A 16,429-nucleotide genomic window follows, 5' to 3' on the forward strand; every position below is an offset into this window, starting at 1 on the left:
TATATATATATTTAAAAGAAAAAAAAATTATATATATATATATATATATATATATATATATACATATAGAGAGAGAGAGAGAGAGATAAATATATATAGAGATAGATGGGTGGATAGATAGATAGATAGATACACATACATACATACATACATACGTGTGTATTGTTGGAGTTGCAAACATGGGTGCACTTGACAAACTCAGTGCGGCTATTCCCCATTGAAAGATTGTTGCACCCAGGACCCTTAGCACTGGGATATGCTACTCAATACCACTGGCATGGCCAGGTGTAAACAACATCTGACCTTTGTTGTGTATGTAACCATGGAGATTGTGATGTCGCCTAGGCCCACCAAAGAACAGCCTTGTCAGAAGCAGCACTGCCATGAGCAGAAGTAGCAGCACCATAGGTTGTCAAATAAGTTGGATTTAACCAAGACAAGTGAGTCCAATAGGATGCAGGTATGTCCTCTATCCTTACAGCTTCCCGTGGCTGTTGGTTTTATACCGTTTGGGGACAGCCAAGGAGGCGTCAGCAGGCAACACAGGTAAGTGTGTGCTTGTGTGTGTGTGTGTGTGTGTGTTTCCTATGCAGATCCTAAACCCAGTATCAAATGCAAGTAGGAGGAGTAAGAAGGGTTCCTGCCAAAGCCAGGTTATGGATTGCATTTAAAAATGGTCCATCAGAGTGAAATGGACTCCCATCTTCCTGCTTAGCAATAATGATATGGGTTTAGGGTCTGCTGTGTGTACTGGTGGGTGACTGCCACCCAGCCAGAGTGTGTATGGGAGGCTGCCAGCCAGCCTCCCTTCCTACAAGTAGTGATGGTGCATGTGAAGGGGACAGCGTTGGTTCCTCCCCTTTCACAGTTATCACTTCTCATCCTTCCTTTTGGGTGGTATCAAATGTGGTGTCTGTTTATATCAGTTTAATATCTGATATGTCCCCTATCTGGTAGCATATATTAAGTGCACCACCAGGTTTCAGTGTTGGAAAGAAAGATTACCTGTTTATTTGCTGCTGCAGCTGCTTGCTGGCTAGTCCAGTGGGTCCCTACTGCAGGCAAAAGACAATAGGTGGTGCCTAGGTAGATAGGACATCAGCTATGAGGCATTTGTTTGTACAAACTGCTGCTCACAACTAATGTTGTAATATAGTGTCTCCATCTGCTGGTGGTATTGAATAAGCAATAGTGCAATGATAGGGTCTGAAAAAGAAGAAAAATAAGAAGCAGCAGCATAGGAAAGAAGGAAAACATGGAGAGAAGAAAAAAAGAAGGTAAAAATGAGGTGAAAACATGTTTAAAAAAGTATTTCCATCTCTCTCTCTCTCTATATGTATATACATATATATATATATATATATATATATATATATATATTTAAAAGAAAAAAAAATTATATATATATATATATATATATATATATATATATATATACATATATATATAGAGAGAGAGATAAATATATATAGAGATAGATGGGTGGATAGATAGATAGATAGACATACATACACACATACACACATACACACATACACACATACACACATACACACATACATACATACATACATACATATGTGTGTATTGTTGGAGTTGCAAACATGGGTGCACTTGACAAACTCAGTGCGGCTATTCCCCATTGAAAGATTGTTGCACCCAGGACCCTTAGCACTGGGATATGCTACTCAATACCACTGGCATGGCCAGGTGTAAACAACATCTGACCTTTGTTGTGTATGTAACCATGGAGATTGTGATGTCGCCTAGGCCCACCAAAGAACAGCCTTGTCAGAAGCAGCACTGCCATGAGCAGAAGTAGCAGCACCATAGGTTGTCAAATAAGTTGGATTTAACCAAGACAAGTGAGTCCAATAGGATGCAGGTATGTCCTCTATCCTTACAGCTTCCCGTGGCTGTTGGTTTTATACCGTTTGGGGACAGCCAAGGAGGCGTCAGCAGGCAACACAGGTAAGTGTGTGCTTGTATGTGTGTGTGTGTGTGTGTGTGTGTGTGTTTCCTATGCAGATCCTAAACCCAGTATCAAATGCAAGTAGGAGGAGTAAGAAGGGTTCCTGCCAAAGCCAGGTTATGGATTGCATTTAAAAATGGTCCATCAGAGTGAAATGGACTCCCATCTTCCTGCTTAGCAATAATGATATGGGTTTAGGGTCTGCTGTGTGTACTGGTGGGTGACTGCCACCCAGCCAGAGTGTGTATGGGAGGCTGCCAGCCAGCCTCCCTTCCTACAAGTAATGATGGTGCATGTGAAGGGGACAGCGTTGGTTCCTCCCCTTTCACAGTTATCACTTCTCATCCTTCCTTTTGGCTGGTATCAAATGTGGTGTCTGTTTATATCAGTTTAATATATGATATGTCCCCTATCTAATAGCATATATTAAATGCACCACCAGGTTTCAGTGTTGGAAAGAAAGATTATCTGTTTATTTGCTGCAGCTGCTTGCTGGCTAGTCCAGTGGGCCCCTACTGCAGGCAATAGACAATAGGTGGTGCCAATGTGCCTAGGTGGATAGGACATCAGCTATGAGGCATTTGTTTGTACAAACTGCTGCTCACAACTAATGTTGTAATATAGTGTCTCCATCTGCTGGTGGTATTGAATAAGCAATAGTGCAATGATAGGGTCTGAAAAAGAAGAAAAATAAGAAGCAGCAGCATAGGAAAGAAGGAAAACATGGAGAGAAGAAAAAAAGAAGGTAAAAATGAGGTGAAAACATGTTTAAAAAAGTATTTCCATCTCTCTCTCTCTCTATATATATATATATATTTAAAAGAAAAAAAAATTATATATATATATATATATATATATATATATATATATATATACATATAGAGAGAGAGAGATAAATATATATATAGAGATAGATGGGTGGATAGATAGATAGATAGATAGATAGACATACATACACACATACACACATACACACATACACACATACACACATACATACATACATACATATGTGTGTATTGTTGGAGTTGCAAACATGGGTGCACTTGACAAACTCAGTGCGGCTATTCCCCATTGAAAGATTGTTGCACCCAGGACCCTTAGCACTGGGATATGCTACTCAATACCACTGGCATGGCCAGGTGTAAACAACATCTGACCTTTGTTGTGTATGTAACCATGGAGATTGTGATGTCGCCTAGGCCCACCAAAGAACAGCCTTGTCAGAAGCAGCACTGCCATGAGCAGAAGTAGCAGCACCATAGGTTGTCAAATAAGTTGGATTTAACCAAGACAAGTGAGTCCAATAGGATGCAGGTATGTCCTCTATCCTTACAGCTTCCCGTGGCTGTTGGTTTTATACCGTTTGGGGACAGCCAAGGAGGCGTCAGCAGGCAACACAGGTAAGTGTGTGCTTGTATGTGTGTGTGTGTGTGTGTGTGTGTGTGTGTTTCCTATGCAGATCCTAAACCCAGTATCAAATGCAAGTAGGAGGAGTAAGAAGGGTTCCTGCCAAAGCCAGGTTATGGATTGCATTTAAAAATGGTCCATCAGAGTGAAATGGACTCCCATCTTCCTGCTTAGCAATAATGATATGGGTTTAGGGTCTGCTGTGTGTACTGGTGGGTGACTGCCACCCAGCCAGAGTGTGTATGGGAGGCTGCCAGCCAGCCTCCCTTCCTACAAGTAGTGATGGTGCATGTGAAGGGGACAGCGTTGGTTCCTCCCCTTTCACAGTTATCACTTCTCATCCTTCCTTTTGGCTGGTATCAAATGTGGTGTCTGTTTATATCAGTTTAATATCTGATATGCCCCCTATCTGATAGCAGTTATTAAGTGCACCACCAGGTTTCAGTGTTGGAAAGAAAGGTTATCTGTTTATTTGCTGCAGCTGCTTGCTGGCTAGTCCAGTGGGCCCCTACTGCAGGCAAAAGACAATAGGTGGTGCCTATGTGCCTAGGTGGATAGGACATCAGCTATGAGGCATTTGTTTGTACAAACTGCTGCTCACAACTAATGTTGTAATATAGTGTCTCCATCTGCTGGTGGTATTGAATAAGCAATAGTGCAATGATAGGGTTTGAAAAAGAAGAAAAATAAGAAGCAGCAGCATAGGAAAGAAGGAAAACATGGAGAGAAGAAAAAAAGAAGGTAAAAATGAGGTGAAAACATGTTTAAAAAAGTATTTCCATCTCTCTCTCTCTCTATATGTATATACATATATATATATATATATATATATATATATATTTAAAAGAAAAAAAATTTATATATATATATATATATATATATACATATAGAGAGAGAGAGAGATAAATATATATAGAGATAGTTGGGTGGATAGATAGATAGATAGATACACATACATACATACATACATACATACATACGTGTGTATTGTTGGAGTTGCAAACATGGGTGCACTTGACAAACTCAGTGCGGCTATTCCCCATTGAAAGATTGTTGCACCCAGGATCCTTAGCACTGGGATATGCTACTCAATACCACTGGCATGGCCAGGTGTAAACAACATCTGACCTTTGTTGTGTATGTAACCATGGAGATTGTGATGTCGCCTAGGCCCACCAAAGAACAGCCTTGTCAGAAGCAGCACTGCCATGAGCAGAAGTAGCAGCACCATAGGTTGTCAAATAAGTTGGATTTAACCAAGACAAGTGAGTCCAATAGGATGCAGGTATGTCCTCTATCCTTACAGCTTCCCGTGGCTGTTGGTTTTATACCGTTTGGGGACAGCCAAGGAGGCGTCAGCAGGCAACACAGGTAAGTGTGTGCTTGTGTGTGTGTGTGTGTGTGTGTGTGTGTGTTTCCTATGCAGATCCTAAACCCAGTATCAAATGCAAGTAGGAGGAGTAAGAAGGGTTCCTGCCAAAGCCAGGTTATGGATTGCATTTAAAAATGGTCCATCAGAGTGAAATGGACTCCCATCTTCCTGCTTAGCAATAATGATATGGGTTTAGGGTCTGCTGTGTGTACTGGTGGGTGACTGCCACCCAGCCAGAGTGTGTATGGGAGGCTGCAAGCCAGCCTCCCTTCCTACAAGTAGTGATGGTGCATGTGAAGGGGACAGCGTTGGTTCCTCCCCTTTCACAGTTATCACTTATCATCCTTCCTTTTGGCTGGTATCAAATGTGGTGTCTGTTTATATCAGTTTAATATCTGATATGTCCCCTATCTGATAGCAGATATTAAGTGCACCACCAGGTTTCAGTGTTGGAAAGAAAGGTTATCTGTTTATTTGCTGCAGCTGCAGCTGCTTGCTGGCTAGTCCAGTGGGCCCCTACTGCAGGCAAAAGACAATAGGTGGTGCCTATGTGCCTAGGTGGATAGGACATCAGCTATGAGGCATTTGTTTGTACAAACTGCTGCTCACAATTAATGTTGTAATATAGTGTCTCCATCTGCTGGTGGTATTGAATAAGCAATAGTGCAATGATAGGGTTTGAAAAAGAAGAAAAATAAGAAGCAGCAGCATAGGAAAGAAGGAAAACATGGAGAGAAGAAAAAAAGAAGGTAAAAATGAGGTGAAAACATGTTTAAAAAAGTATTTCCATCTCTCTCTCTCTATATGTATACACATATATATATATATATATATATATATATATATATATTTAAAAGAAAAAAAAATTATATATATATATACATATAGAGAGAGAGAGAGATAAATATATATAGAGATAGATGGGTGGATGGGTGGATAGATAGATAGATAGATAGATAGATAGATAGATAGATAGATAGATACACATAGATACACATAGATACACATACATACATACATACATACATACATACGTGTGTATTGTTGGAGTTGCAAACATGGGTGCACTTGACAAACTCAGTGCGGCTATTCCCCATTGAAAGATTGTTGCACCCAGGACCCTTAGCACTGGGATATGCTACTCAATACCACTGGCATTGCCAGGTGTAAACAACATCTGACCTTTGTTGTGTATGTAACCATGGAGATTGTGATGTCGCCTAGGCCCACCAAAGAACAGCCTTGTCAGAAGCAGCACTGCCATGAGCAGAAGTAGCAGCACCATAGGTTGTCAAATAAGTTGGATTTAACCAAGACAAGTGAGTCCAATAGGATGCAGGTATGTCCTCTATCCTTACAGCTTCCCGTGGCTGTTGGTTTTATACCGTTTGGGGACAGCCAAGGAGGCGTCAGCAGGCAACACAGGTAAGTGTGTGCTTGTGTGTGTGTGTGTGTGTGTGTTTCCTATGCAGATCCTAAACCCAGTATCAAATGCAAGTAGGAGGAGTAAGAAGGGTTCCTGCCAAAGCCAGGTTATGGATTGCATTTAAAAATGGTCCATCAGAGTGAAATGGACTCCCATCTTCCTGCTTAGCAATAATGATATGGGTTTAGGGTCTGCTGTGTGTACTGGTGGGTGACTGCCACCCAGCCAGAGTGTGTATGGGAGGCTGCCAGCCAGCCTCCCTTCCTACAAGTAGTGATGGTGCATGTGAAGGGGACAGCGTTGGTTCCTCCCCTTTCACAGTTATCACTTCTCATCCTTCCTTTTGGCTGGTATCAAATGTGGTGTCTGTTTATATCAGTTTAATATCTGATATGTCCCCTATCTGGTAGCATATATTAAGTGCACCACCAGGTTTCAGTGTTGGAAAGAAAGATTACCTGTTTATTTGCTGCTGCTGCTGCAGCTGCTTGCTGGCTAGTCCAGTGGGTCCCTACTGCAGGCAAAAGACAATAGGTGGTGCCTATGTGCCTAGGTAGATAGGACATCAGCTATGAGGCATTTGTTTGTACAAACTGCTGCTCACAAATAATGTTGTAATATAGTGTCTCCATCTGCTGGTGGTATTGAATAAGCAATAGTGCAATGATAGGGTCTGAAAAAGAAGAAAAATAAGAAGCAGCAGCATAGGAAAGAAGAAAAACATGGAGAGAAGAAAAAAAGAAGGTAAAAATTAGGTGAAAACATGTTTAAAAAAGTATTTCCATCTCTCTCTCTCTCTCTATATGTATATACATATATATATATATATATATATATATATATATATATATATATATATTTAAAAGAAAAAAAAATTATATATATATATATATACATATATATATAGAGAGAGAGATAAATATATATAGAGATAGATGGGTGGATAGATAGATAGATAGATAGACATACATACACACATACACACATACACACATACACACATACATACATACATACATATGTGTGTATTGTTGGAGTTGCAAACATGGGTGCACTTGACAAACTCAGTGCGGCTATTCCCCATTGAAAGATTGTTGCACCCAGGACCCTTAGCACTGGGATATGCTACTCAATACCACTGGCATGGCCAGGTGTAAACAACATCTGACCTTTGTTGTGTATGTAACCATGGAGATTGTGATGTCGCCTAGGCCCACCAAAGAACAGCCTTGTCAGAAGCAGCACTGCCATGAGCAGAAGTAGCAGCACCATAGGTTGTCAAATAAGTTGGATTTAACCAAGACAAGTGAGTCCAATAGGATGCAGGTATGTCCTCTATCCTTACAGCTTCCCGTGGCTGTTGGTTTTATACCGTTTGGGGACAGCCAAGAAGGCGTCAGCAGGCAACACAGGTAAGTGTGTGCTTGTATGTGTGTGTGTGTGTGTGTGTGTGTGTGTTTCCTATGCAGATCCTAAACCCAGTATCAAATGCAAGTAGGAGGAGTAAGAAGGGTTCCTGCCAAAGCCAGGTTATGGATTGCATTTAAAAATGGTCCATCAGAGTGAAATGGACTCCCATCTTCCTGCTTAGCAATAATGATATGGGTTTAGGGTCTGCTGTGTGTACTGGTGGGTGACTGCCACCCAGCCAGAGTGTGTATGGGAGGCTGCCAGCCAGCCTCCCTTCCTACAAGTAATGATGGTGCATGTGAAGGGGACAGCGTTTGTTCCTCCCCTTTCACAGTTATCACTTCTCATCCTTCCTTTTGGCTGGTATCAAATGTGGTGTCTGTTTATATCAGTTTAATATCTGATATGTCCCCTATCTGATAGCATATATTAAATGCACCACCAGGTTTCAGTGTTGGAAAGAAAGATTATCTGTTTATTTGCTGCAGCTGCTTGCTGGCTAGTCCAGTGGTCCCCTACTGCAGGCAATAGACAATAGGTGGTGCCTATGTGCCTAGGTGGATAGGACATCAGCTATGAGGCATTTGTTTGTACAAACTGCTGCTCACAACTAATGTTGTAATATAGTGTCTCCATCTGCTGGTGGTATTGAATAAGCAATAGTGCAATGATAGGGTCTGAAAAAGAAGAAAAATAAGAAGCAGCAGCATAGGAAAGAAGGAAAACATGGAGAGAAGAAAAAAAGAAGGTAAAAATGAGGTGAAAACATGTTTAAAAAAGTATTTCCATCTCTCTCTATATATATATATATATATATATTTAAAAGAAAAAAAAATTATATATATACATATAGAGAGAGAGAGATAAATATATATATAGAGATAGATGGGTGGATAGATAGATAGATAGATAGATAGATAGATAGATAGATAGACATACATACACACATACACACATACATACATACATACATATGTGTGTATTGTTGGAGTTGCAAACATGGGTGCACTTGACAAACTCAGTGCGGCTATTCCCCATTGAAAGATTGTTGCACCCAGGACCCTTAGCACTGGGATATGCTACTCAATACCACTGGCATGGCCAGGTGTAAACAACATCTGACCTTTGTTGTGTATGTAACCATGGAGATTGTGATGTCGCCTAGGCCCACCAAAGAACAGCCTTGTCAGAAGCAGCACTGCCATGAGCAGAAGTAGTAGCAGCACCATAGGTTGTCAAATAAGTTGGATTTAACCAAGACAAGTGAGTCCAATAGGATGCAGGTATGTCCTCTATCCTTACAGCTTCCCGTGGCTGTTGGTTTTATACCGTTTGGGGACAGCCAAGGAGGCGTCAGCAGGCAACACAGGTAAGTGTGTGCTTGTATGTGTGTGTGTGTGTGTGTGTGTGTGTGTGTGTGTGTGTGTTTCCTATGCAGATCCTAAACCCAGTATCAAATGCAAGTAGGAGGAGTAAGAAGGGTTCCTGCCAAAGCCAGGTTATGGATTGCATTTAAAAATGGTCCATCAGAGTGAAATGGACTCCCATCTTCCTGCTTAGCAATAATGATATGGGTTTAGGGTCTGCTGTGTGTACTGGTGGGTGACTGCCACCCAGCCAGAGTGTGTATGGGAGGCTGCCAGCCAGCCTCCCTTCCTACAAGTAATGATGGTGCATGTGAAGGGGACAGCGTTTGTTCCTCCCCTTTCACAGTTATCACTTCTCATCCTTCCTTTTGGCTGGTATCAAATGTGGTGTCTGTTTATATCAGTTTAATATCTGATATGTCCCCTATCTGATAGCATATATTAAATGCACCACCAGGTTTCAGTGTTGGAAAGAAAGATTATCTGTTTATTTGCTGCAGCTGCTTGCTGGCTAGTCCAGTGGTCCACTACTGCAGGCAATAGACAATAGGTGGTGCCTATGTGCCTAGGTGGATAGGACATCAGCTATGAGGCATTTGTTTGTACAAACTGCCGCTCACAACTAATGTTGTAATATAGTGTCTCCATCTGCTGGTGGTATTGAATAAGCAATAGTGCAATGATAGGGTCTGAAAAAGAAGAAAAATAAGAAGCAGCAGCATAGGAAAGAAGGAAAACATGGAGAGAAGAAAAAAAGAAGGTAAAAATGAGGTGAAAACATGTTTAAAAAAGTATTTCCATCTCTCTCTCTATATATATATATATATATTTAAAAGAAAAAAAAATTATATATATACATATAGAGAGAGAGAGATAAATATATATATAGAGATAGATGGGTGGATAGATAGATAGATAGATAGATAGACATACATACACACATACACACATACATACATACATACATATGTGTGTATTGTTGGAGTTGCAAACATGGGTGCACTTGACAAACTCAGTGCGGCTATTCCCCATTGAAAGATTGTTGCACCCAGGACCCTTAGCACTGGGATATGCTACTCAATACCACTGGCATGGCCAGGTGTAAACAACATCTGACCTTTGTTGTGTATGTAACCATGGAGATTGTGATGTCGCCTAGGCCCACCAAAGAACAGCCTTGTCAGAAGCAGCACTGCCATGAGCAGAAGTAGTAGCAGCACCATAGGTTGTCAAATAAGTTGGATTTAACCAAGACAAGTGAGTCCAATAGGATGCAGGTATGTCCTCTATCCTTACAGCTTCCCGTGGCTGTTGGTTTTATACCGTTTGGGGACAGCCAAGGAGGCGTCAGCAGGCAACACAGGTAAGTGTGTGCTTGTATGTGTGTGTGTGTGTGTGTGTGTGTGTGTGTGTGTGTTTCCTATGCAGATCCTAAACCCAGTATCAAATGCAAGTAGGAGGAGTAAGAAGGGTTCCTGCCAAAGCCAGGTTATGGATTGCATTTAAAAATGGTCCATCAGAGTGAAATGGACTCCCATCTTCCTGCTTAGCAATAATGATATGGGTTTAAGGTCTGCTGTGTGTACTGGTGGGTGACTGCCACCCAGCCAGAGTGTGTATGGGAGGCTGCCAGCCAGCCTCCCTTCCTACAAGTAATGATGGTGCATGTGAAGGGGACAGCGTTGGTTCCTCCCCTTTCACAGTTATCACTTCTCATCCTTCCTTTTGGCTGGTATCAAATGTGGTGTCTGTTTATATCAGTTTAATATCTGATATGTCCCCTATCTGATAGCATATATTAAATGCACCACCAGGTTTCAGTGTTGGAAAGAAAGATTATCTGTTTATTTGCTGCAGCTGCTTGCTGGCTAGTCCAGTGGGCCCCTACTGCAGGCAATAGACAATAGGTAGTGCCTATGTGCCTAGGTGGATAGGACATCAGCTATGAGGCATTTGTTTGTACAAACTGCTGCTCACAACTAATGTTGTAATATAGTGTCTCCATCTGCTGGTGGTATTGAATAAGCAATAGTGCAATGATAGGGTCTGAAAAAGAAGAAAAATAAGAAGCAGCAGCATAGGAAAGAAGGAAAACATGGAGAGAAGAAAAAAAGAAGGTAAAAATGAGGTGAAAACATGTTTAAAAAAGTATTTCCATCTCTCTCTCTATATGTATATACATATATATATATATATATATATATATATATTTAAAAGAAAAAAAAATTATATATATATACATAGAGAGAGAGAGAGAGAGAAATATATATAGAGATAGATGGGTGGATAGATAGATAGATAGACATACATACATACATACATATGTGTGTATTGTTGGAGTTGCAAACATGGGTGCACTTGACAAACTCAGTGCGGCTATTCCCCATTGAAAGATTGTTGCACCCAGGACCCTTAGCACTGGGATATGCTACTCAATACCACTGGCATGGCCAGGTGTAAACAACATCTGACCTTTGTTGTGTATGTAACCATGGAGATTGTGATGTCGCCTAGGCCCACCAAAGAACAGCCTTGTCAGAAGCAGCACTGCCATGAGCAGAAGTAGCAGCACCATAGGTTGTCAAATAAGTTGGATTTAACCAAGACAAGTGAGTCCAATAGGATGCAGGTATGTCCTCTATCCTTACAGCTTCCCGTGGCTGTTGGTTTTATACCGTTTGGGGACAGCCAAGGAGGCGTCAGCAGGCAATACAGGTAAGTGTGTGCTTGTGTGTGTGTGTGTGTGTGTGTGTTTCCTAAGCAGATCCTAAATCCAGTATCAAATGCAAGTAGGAGGAGTAAGAAGGGTTCCTGCCAAAGCCAGGTTATGAATTGCATTTAAAAATGGTCCATCAGAGTGAAATGGACTCCCATCTTCCTGCTTAGCAATAATGATATGGGTTTAGGGTCTGCTGTGTGTACTGGTGGGTGACTGCCACCCAGCCAGAGTGTGTATGGGAGGCTGCCAGCCAGCCTCCCTTCCTACAAGTAGTGATGGTGCATGTGAAGGGGACAGCGTTGGTTCCTCCCCTTTCACAGTTATCACTTATCATCCTTCCTTTTGGCTGGTATCAAATGTGGTGTCTGTTTATATCAGTTTAATATCTGATATGTCCCCTATCTGGTAGCATATATTAAGTGCACCACCAGGTTTCAGTGTTGGAAAGAAAGATTACCTGTTTATTTGCAGCTGCTTGCTGGCTAGTCCAGTGGGTCCCTACTGCAGGCAAAAGACAATAGGTGGTGCCTATGTGCCTAGGTGGATAGGACATCAGCTATGAGGCATTTGTTTGTACAAACTGCTGCTCACAACTAATGTTGTAATATAGTGTCTCCATCTGCTGGTGGTATTGAATAAGCAATAGTGCAATGATAGGGTCTGAAAAAGAAGAAAAATAAGAAGCAGCAGCATATGAAAAAAGGAGGAAAGAAGGAAAACATGGAGAGAAGAAAAAAAAGAAGGTAAAAATGAGGTGAAAACATGTTTAAGAAAGTATTTCCATCTCTCTCTCTCTCTATATGTATACATATATATATATATATTTAAAAGAAAAAAAAATTATATATATACATATATACATATAGAGAGAGAGATAAATATATATAGAGATAGATGGGTGGATAGATAGATAGATAGAGAGATACACATAAACACATACACACATACATACATACATAGATATGTGTGTATTGTTGGAGTTGCAAACATGGGTGCACTTGACAAACTCAGTGCGGCTATTCCCCATTGAAAGATTGTTGCACCCAGGACCCTTAGCACTGTGATATGCTACTCAATACCACTGGCATGGCCAGGTGTAAACAACATCTGACCTTTGTTGTGTATGTAACCATGGAGATTGTGATGTCGCCTAGGCTCACCAAAGAACAGCCTTGTCAGAAGCAGCACTGCCATGAGCAGAAGTAGCAGCACCATAGGTTGTCAAATAAGTTGGATTTAACCAAGACAAGTGAGTCCAATAGGATGCAGGTATGTTCTCTATCCTTACAGCTTCCCATGGCTGTTGGTTTTATACCGTTTGGGGACAGCCAAGGAGGCGTCAGCAGGCAACACAGGTAAGTGTGTGCTTGTGTGTGTGTGTGTGTGTGTGTGTGTGTTTCCTATGCAGATCCTAAACCCAGTATCAAATGCAAGTAGGAGGAGTAAGAAGGGTTCCTGCCAAAGCCAGGTTATGGATTGCATTTAAAAATGGTCCATCAGAGTGAAATGGACTCCCATCTTCCTGCTTAGCAATAATGATATGGGTTTAGGGTCTGCTGTGTGTACTGGTGGGTGACTGCCACCCAGCCAGAGTGTGTATGGGAGGCTGCCAGCCAGCCTCCCTTCCTACAAGTAGTGATAGTGCATGTGAAGGGGACAGCGTTGGTTCCTCCCCTTTCACAGTTATCACTTCTCATCCTTCCTTTTGGCTGGTATCAAATGTGGTGTCTGTTTATATCAGTTTAATATCTGATATGTCCCCTATCTGATAGCAGATATTAAGTGCACCACCAGGTTTCAGTGTTGGAAAGAAAGGTTATCTGTTTATTTGCTGCAGCTGCTTGCTGGCTAGTCCAGTGGGCCCCTACTGCAGGCAAAAGACAATAGGTGGTGCCTAGGTGGATAGGACATCAGCTATGAGGCATTTGTTTGTACAAACTGCTGCTCACAACTAATGTTGTAATATAGTGTCTCCATCTGCTGGTGGTATTGAATAAGCAATAGTGCAATGATAGGGTTTGAAAAATAAGAAGCAGCAGCATAGGAAAGAAGGAAAACATGGAGAGAAGAAAAAAAGAAGGTAAAAATGAGGTGAAAACATGTTTAAAAAAGTATTTCCATCTCTCTCTCTCTCTATATGTATATACATATATATATATATATATATATATATTTAAAAGAAAAAAAATGATATATATATATATATATATATATATATATATATATACATATATAGAGAGAGAGAGATAAATATATATAGAGATAGTTGGGTGGATAGATAGATAGATAGATAGATAGATACACATACATACATACATACATACATACATACGTGTGTATTGTTGGAGTTGCAAACATGGGTGCACTTGACAAACTCAGTGCGGCTATTCCCCATTGAAAGATTGTTGCACCCAGGACCCTTAGCACTGGGATATGCTACTCAATACCACTGGCATGGCCAGGTGTAAACAACATCTGACCTTTGTTGTGTATGTAACCATGGAGATTGTGATGTCGCCTAGGCCCACCAAAGAACAGCCTTGTCAGAAGCAGCACTGCCATGAGCAGAAGTAGCAGCACCATAGGTTGTCAAATAAGTTGGATTTAACCAAGACAAGTGAGTCCAATAGGATGCAGGTATGTCCTCTATCCTTACAGCTTCCCGTGGCTGTTGGTTTTATACCGTTTGGGGACAGCCAAGGAGGCGTCAGCAGGCAACACAGGTAAGTGTGTGCTTGTGTGTGTGTGTGTGTTTCCTATGCAGATCCTAAACCCAGTATCAAATGCAAGTAGGAGGAGTAAGAAGGGTTCCTGCCAAAGCCAGGTTATGGATTGCATTTAAAAATGGTCCATCAGAGTGAAATGGACTCCCATCTTCCTGCTTAGCAATAATGATATGGGTTTAGGATCTGCTGTGTGTACTGGTGGGTGACTGCCACCCAGCCAGAGTGTGTATGGGAGGCTGCCAGCCAGCCTCCCTTCCTACAAGTAATGATGGTGCATGTGAAGGGGACAGCGTTGGTTCCTCCCCTTTCACAGTTATCACTTCTCATCCTTCCTTTTGGCTGGTATCAAATGTGGTGTCTGTTTATATCAGTTTAATATCTGATATGTCCCCTATCTGATAGCATATATTAAATGCACCAACAGATTTCAGTGTTGGAAAGAAAGATTATCTGTTTATTTGCTGCAGCTGCTTGCTGGCTAGTCCAGTGGGCCCCTACTGCAGGCAATAGACAATAGGTGGTGCCTATGTGCCTAGGTGGATAGGACATCAGCTATGAGGCATTTGTTTGTACAAACTGCTGCTCACAACTAATGTTGTAATATAGTGTCTCCATCTGCTGGTGGTATTGAATAAGCAATAGTGCAATGATAGGGTCTGAAAAAGAAGAAAAATAAGAAGCAGCAGCATAGGAAAGAAGGAAAACATGGAGAGAAGAAAAAAAGAAGGTAAAAATGAGGTGAAAACATGTTTAAAAAAGTATTTCCATCTCTCTCTCTCTCTATATGTATATACATATATATATATATATATATATATATATATATATATATATTTAAAAGAAAAAAAAATTATATATATATACATATAGAGAGAGAGAGAGATAAATATATATAGAGATAGATGGGTGGATAGATAGATAGATAGACATACATACACACATACACACATACACACATACACACATACATACATATGTGTGTATTGTTGGAGTTGCAAACATGGGTGCACTTGACAAACTCAGTGCGGCTATTCCCCATTGAAAGATTGTTGCACCCAGGACCCTTAGCACTGGGATATGCTACTCAATACCACTGGCATGGCCAGGTGTAAACAACATCTGACCTTTGTTGTGTATGTAACCATGGAGATTGTGATGTCGCCTAGGCCCACCAAAGAACAGCCTTGTCAGAAGCAGCACTGCCATGAGCAGAAGTAGCAGCACCATAGGTTGTCAAATAAGTTGGATTTAACCAAGACAAGTGAGTCCAATAGGATGCAGGTATGTCCTCTATCCTTACAGCTTCCCGTGGCTGTTGGTTTTATACCGTTTGGGGACAGCCAAGGAGGCGTCAGCAGGCAACACAGGTAAGTGTGTGCTTGTATGTGTGTGTGTGTGTGTGTGTGTTTCCTATGCAGATCCTAAACCCAGTATCAAATGCAAGTAGGAGGAGTAAGAAGGGTTCCTGCCAAAGCCAGGTTATGGATTGCATTTAAAAATGGTCCATCAGAGTGAAATGGACTCCCATCTTCCTGCTTAGCAATAATGATATGGGTTTAGGGTCTGCTGTGTGTACTGGTGGGTGACTGCCACCCAGCCAGAGTGTGTATGGGAGGCTGCCAGCCAGCCTCCCTTCCTACAAGTAGTGATGGTGCATGTGAAGGGGACAGCGTTGGTTCCTCCCCTTTCACAGTTATCACTTCTCATCCTTCCTTTTGGCTGGTATCAAATGTGGTGTCTGTTTATATCAGTTTAATATCTGATATGTCCCTTATCTGATAGCATATATTAAATGCACCACCAGGTTTCAGTGTTGGAAAGAAAGATTATCTGTTTATTTGCTGCAGCTGCTTGCTGGCTAGTCCAGTGGGCCCCTACTGCAGGCAATAGACAATAGGTGGTGCCTATGTGCCTAGGTGGATAGGACATCAGCTATGAGGCATTTGTTTGTACAAACTGCTGCTCACAACTAATGTTGTAATATAGTGTCTCCATCTGCTGGTGGTATTGAATAAGCAATAGTGCAA

At 41.3% G+C, this 16,429-nt stretch overlaps 2 pseudogenes; both read left to right on the forward strand.

Moving 5' to 3' along the window:
* The first annotated feature begins 875 nt into the window (after nucleotides 1-875).
* Nucleotides 876-978, forward strand: LOC130324181 (U2 spliceosomal RNA; annotated as a pseudogene).
* Nucleotides 979-11,998: 11,020 nt separating this feature from the next.
* On the forward strand, nucleotides 11,999-12,106 carry LOC130324178 (U2 spliceosomal RNA; annotated as a pseudogene).
* The last annotated feature ends 4,323 nt before the right edge of the window (nucleotides 12,107-16,429 follow it).

This window comes from Hyla sarda, unplaced genomic scaffold (genome assembly GCF_029499605.1).
Source record: "Hyla sarda isolate aHylSar1 unplaced genomic scaffold, aHylSar1.hap1 scaffold_260, whole genome shotgun sequence".
In the NCBI taxonomy this organism is placed as follows: domain Eukaryota; kingdom Metazoa; phylum Chordata; class Amphibia; order Anura; family Hylidae; genus Hyla; species Hyla sarda.